Source organism: Chiloscyllium plagiosum, chromosome 34 (genome assembly GCF_004010195.1).
Source record: "Chiloscyllium plagiosum isolate BGI_BamShark_2017 chromosome 34, ASM401019v2, whole genome shotgun sequence".
Lineage (NCBI taxonomy): Eukaryota > Metazoa > Chordata > Chondrichthyes > Orectolobiformes > Hemiscylliidae > Chiloscyllium > Chiloscyllium plagiosum.
In genome coordinates this window covers 39,695,255-39,701,283 of record NC_057743.1, presented here as the reverse complement: position 1 = coordinate 39,701,283, position 6,029 = coordinate 39,695,255, and the positions used below count along the sequence as shown (strand labels likewise).

The 6,029-nt window shown below is 37.2% G+C and overlaps 1 protein-coding gene across 7 annotated transcripts in view; it reads right to left on the bottom strand.

Moving 5' to 3' along the window:
* Window positions 1-6,029, bottom strand: part of mib2 (MIB E3 ubiquitin protein ligase 2) — a 212,291-nt gene that overhangs the window by 205,354 nt on the left and 908 nt on the right. The window lies entirely within an intron of this gene.

Here is a 6,029-nt window from a genome sequence, read left to right as displayed (position 1 = left end):
ACTCAGCACCGCCCTCTTGACCTGCAATCTTCTTTCCGACCTCTCCGCTCCCACCCCCACTCCAGCCTATTACCCTCACCTTAACCTCCTTCCACCTATCGTATTCCCAATGCCACCCCCACCCCTCAAGTCCCTCCTCTCTACCTTTAATCTTAGCCTGCTTGGCACACCCTCCTCATTCCTGAAGAAGGGCTTATGCCCAAAACATCAATCCTCCTGCTCCTTGGATGCTGCCTGACCCGCTGCGCTTTTCCAGTAACACATTTTTAAGCTCTGATCTCCAGCATCTGCAGTCCTCACTTTCTCCTAAAAGATCATATCTTACAAGCAACTGATTTCGGATCAACCATTTGACACCCACTAGCAAAGCTGAAAACTTAGCATGCGCATTTCACCACACATACATCACTCATTTTCTTTCTCATTAAAATCTTCCAACCTACAGTTTCCATCTGTTACTCTTCTCATTCCTCACGAGTTTCTTTCCCATTATAATTTACAGGATCTCCACCATTTGAAGTTCAGCGGAAAGGCTAACACTAAATGAATGCACTACTACTGCATTACCTGGGCAGGTGAGGACATTTCATGAATGTCAATTAAGCATTAGCATGCTGGCTTCAGTTTTACAATATAAATTGATCCACTGGTGACCAGGTAAAATGCAAATACCATCTCATGCAGATTTTTAAAAACTGCACCAGAGATATTGAAATGTGCTTACAAAATGTGCTTTCTAACTTTCTCAGAGAGAGTATTAATCTTTTCCATTGTTAATGCTTGTTTTTAAATTGAACTTAAAGGAATTAACTCCAATGGTTTCTGGGATTTGAAGTGTAAATAGCCTGTGTTAAGTAATGCAGATTTGATGCATAGGAAATATTCTTAAATTTCACTCAATTATCTTTGGAGGGAGGGGTCAGTTGGAACCATTGCAGGACTTTTTCTTGGAATACAAAGAAAGTTGGGTTGAATCCACAGCACAATGATCTTACTTAATATCTGGAAGAAATTATTACAGAGGAGAGGCATGATGTTTATTTATGCCATGCAACAAGTTTGAAATCTCTGTTGGACTATGAAGGAAGGGATTTCATAACAAAAACGGAGAAGGGATTCTTTCAAAAGAAAGCAGGCGATTAAAATAGGGGGACAAGCTAACATGGGTCCTCCAAGCACAATCAATGCCAGGCTTGTGCAGAAACCTCTGTGTTGCAGCTCTTCCAAACTATAAAATGTAACTGTGGGATAGTGAAGTAGGATCCAAGTGTAAGCACAAAATGTGAAAGATTACAGAACAATATCTAAGATCTATAAATATTTTAATACTTTTAAACATAAAATAATTGATATAAATGTATAATAATTAATCTGATTTTTAATGATGTAACTACCTCATAATAATATTCATTGTCATTTAAAATTAATTCCCTGTATTTTTCAAAACAAAAGTTTCAATTTCTTAATTTCCACCTCAACGCCTGACACGAACATACAGATAGACAAAAGAAGTGATTATCCATCCTCTGCTTTTGTTCATTATAAACAATTTTCATTTTCAGAAAACAGAATTCCATAATCATCCATATTTTTCTATAAATGCACTCTTATTCATCTCAGAACCTCCTAAGTATTGCAACCGGACTTTATGATTGTAGGAGGACAAGCCTGATTAAGCTTCCCTGCATCATTGCAGATGTACAGTACACTGTGGTACAAGGAATAATGTCCTATGAATGTCTAAATGTTTACTAATAGCCATTTGGTGGAACAGAAGTTATGCACTGTTGAAAAAAAATTAAAAGATTTGTCAAAGCTTTTCACCTTACACTAGTCAAGAAAATGCTCAAGGAATTGCAGTGTAAAATTAAACTGCAAAGTTGGCCAGTTAATTGTCAATCATCTAACTGATTCAGTCTCCACAGTCACACATCTATAAATCAGAGACCTCTGCCAAACAAATTGAACTCTCCTCCTATACAGCACGAATGTGTTTCTTCCCTTATATTGGTATTTCTTGCAAATTGCTCTGGGAAGTGCAAAACAAAAAGTTTAACAAAATCTGCCTTTTTTCAGCAATACAGAAATGTTTGTTCTGGTACTTACCACCAGTAATGCCAAAGAAAAACCAGCTATTAAACGTTGAAGTGATTTATGATTGAGTAAAATAAAGACTTTGAAATGGTTCAAATCACCCAGCTGATAAGACATCATTAATTTTACATTTCTTCAGTTGTCTGCCCACAATAAAGCTCCAACTCTCAGAACACAGTTCCAAATCCTATTCCAACCACAGCAGGAATCAAACAGTGTTATTGATCCCAATCTGATCCAAGACAGCCATCTAAGTCAACCAGTTAGTCGCCCCCATCTCAAAGTGTCCAAGTTGCTATGGTAACTTGTACTTTTTTATGCAAGCTGCTGCCCAGAGCTAGGTCTAGTAATGGCAGAGGGTTCAATTTTCTTTTCATCACATGATTGACCAGGAATCTCGATGGCTTTTGCTGGCTGCTATTGGTATATGCTGGAAGTATTTAGAAGTTGATGCACAACTTATTGGCCCTGTTACAACTATGCTTTCCTTGGCCATCAAATCCTGAAATGGAACTTGATCCCAGAGCTTCTGGATCAGAGGCACTTACCCACTGCATCACAAGGCCTCCTGAGGTAAAACTTACATTAGCATGGCATTGAACACTACATCAAAATTCCCAACACAAAAATAAGCAAACTTGTAGTGCCAAAGTGTCAACTCTGACCACATTGACCAATAACTTATGAGCAAATACACCAAAATTGAACACCAGAGTGAAAACCTCACAAACTTACAAATTAATGGCAGCAGAAAGCCATTTACCCCTATGAGCCATCTCCACCATCAAAGAAGATCATGCTGATCTGATTCTGGAGACAATTTCAGATTCCCACCTATTCCAATCATGACAGAATTTTATGAATCAAAAATCTCCCAGTATTTTAAAAAGTATTGACTTAATGACCCAGTCTCCACCAGTTTCTGAGGAAGTGTGTTTCAAAAAGTCCGAGGGGGAAAATTCCAGAAGACCTCTTTGTAAATTGTCCTTTGTTCTCGTCCTTCCAAGGGGGAACATCCTTTCAACATCTATAACTGTAAATATATATAACTACTTAGAATGTTCTGTTTAATTGAGAGTTATGAAAATGCAAGGAAACCATATCTCATGTTGAATGGGCTGGTGATGAAATTTTAAGTCCAATTTGTAAAGTCAAACTTTGCCAAACATGATTTTAACAATGACCTCTAATAGGTTATGCTGTACAAGCATACTGATTCCAATCTAGGAATTCAGAATTATTTTAAGAGTTGTATGACACATACAGATTAAATTACGAGGTAAAGTGATTGGCACGAGCACAAATATTCAAACTGCCTCCTTCTGCAGTGTATCATTCTATGATTTTATAATATTGTTCCAATGAAAGATTCAGGCCAGTAAATTAAAAACGTGCACCATTACAATCTGTCATGTCCCACATTACTACTATCTCAATGACAGATAGCAAGTTTCGATCAAACAGACATGTCATTTTTCATTTGCAGCATAAAGTCACAGTTCCCAGACCCAAAGGAATTTGGTTTTATAAAGCTATTGATGCTCTGTCTGATGTCTTCTCATCAGGATAATTGCAACGATTGGATTGATCAACTGGTCAACATAAACATATCAACATTTAACACATAAAACCCATTCACCCTATAATGTTTAATGAAGAGCACGTAAATAGAAAATAAAATCTATCATTCTAGTCAGCCTTTGTGAAAGATGCCTGTGGCATTTGACACTCAGGAATGTTCAACACAAGCAACAGAACTAGTTTTGTCACAACAGTCAGTGAGATGGAGCCAGACTGATTAGCAATTCTATTCAATGTCTATTGTATATAAAAAGAGAGGACCAGCCTCTCTTAAAATATTTTTATTTTAAGATTATGTTAAAGCAGAGAGATCTCGTTTTAGCAAATTGCATGCAAAACAGAACTGGCCTAAATAATTTTGCCTGGAGTACATGCAATATTTAAAAACCATTACTTATCCAAACAGTCCTCCTTGTCCCACACTTAACCATGTCAGATATGGAGTTCATATGGGTTTGTACTAAAAATAAAACAAAATGACCTAAATGGGAAAAGCCGAGTTTGGCACATCTTTTGTTTATTCCTGTATCATTACTTCCTCTGGCTCTGGAGGGTTAGTTCTTCTCACAATCTGTCCTGCCTTTCATCCTGTCACAGATCTTCCTTTTGTTCTTTTCCCAAGCACCTTTTACTCAAAATCCTATTACACTGTCATTTCCCAGTTGAGAAAAGTTCTCAGACCTGAAATATGAAACTCAGCTTCTCTTTCCACAGATGTTGCCACAACTTACATTTCCAGTATTTTGTGTTTTCCTCATAGCAAAATATAGATTTGCTATTCTGAGAGTAGCCTGGCAACAGGAAACCAACCAATGAGCTGATCATAAAATTGTTTCACTTCTGCCGAGAGAGTGGATATTCTGTTCACGATGCTGAATCACTGATGATGATGTGAGGCACGCTAGTGGTAACATTTCCTCAGATTCCAACCTTTTGGGAAGGTGACTGGAAATGTGACGTAACAAACAGAAAATGGTGACAAACAAGTGAGAATCTGCAACATTCTGATTAATATTCTCCTCAGTTACTTCATTTAAGTTACATGAGAATTTATTTTTAGTACCAAATTCTCTCTTTGCTGTTACTTCCATTGCTTAATTAAAATTGTTCATTAATTTTAGTACAATTAACAGCTTTGAATTAAAGTAAAATACAGGTCAAAACATGGGGCTCATTTTCACTTTTCTAACTGTTCACCGACCTTTCTCATTATTTTCTAATTTATTTCCGTTCCCACACAAAAACAAATCCATGAAATGTTTCTATTTTCAATAAGCTGTGCAGAGTTGAAAAGGGCTAGTTTGTTTCTGAAGGAACATAATTTCCTTAGAAGGTTAGAGATCTTCTGAAACAGCATATTTATCGAAACTTTTCAAACTTCTAAAAAATTGCATATGTATCAAAGTTTAACTTTAGATATTGTCCCTTATTTAGTCACAGTTTTTAAAAATGGAACAGACCAGTTAAATTCAAAATCATCATTCAAAAACGCCAGGATTGCTAATTAAAGCTAATAATTTTTAAACATCAAAATTTGGAGTTTGTTGCTCTAAGCAGGGACTCTGATCAGACAGACAAAAAGTGAAAGTTGGAGATCTAAAAGAAACTTATAAAACATAGATGTTACCAGAAAAGCAAAACTACATTTAAAAAAAAATCATTTTCAGCTAAAGAAAGATTTAGCCAATGTGTTGTTGGAAAAGCACAGCAGGTCAGGCAGCATCCAAGGAACAGGAGAATCGACGTTTCGGGCATAAGCTCTTCTTATGCCCAAAACGTCGATTCTCCTGTTCCTTGGATGCTGCCTGACCTGCTGCACTTTTCCAGCAACACATTTTCAGCTCTGATCTCCAGCATCTGCAGCCCTCACTTTCTCTTGAATCTTTCTTTAGCTCACTATCTTAGCCTGATAAGATATTCAAAATGAACAGTGTTTTGGAGAGTCTGGTCCAGAACATTACTTTCTTTGCAGGACATGCCACGAAATTGGGAAAAAGGAAACAGTCATTACATTGCTATCACTGGCAGGACGACGTAATACCACGCTGCTTTCAAGGCCGGGTTTCTGAACTCTGCAAAGTCATGACTGAACATGTTGCTTTTAGACATCAAATTCATCAATATACAATTCAATTTATCACCAACTTGGATGAGAAGATAGACAGCCCAGTAAGCACAATACACTGTACACCAATTATTTTGCAGCGTCATTTCACACTAAAACACCAAGTGTTTGCATCTTTCCAAAGTCATTAACCTCTTGTTAAATCAATTGTTCAACTAGTTTCAAGCACACATTACAACACACATACCAATGAGACAAAAAAGGTGGTGGGGGGGGGGTGGGTGGTGGG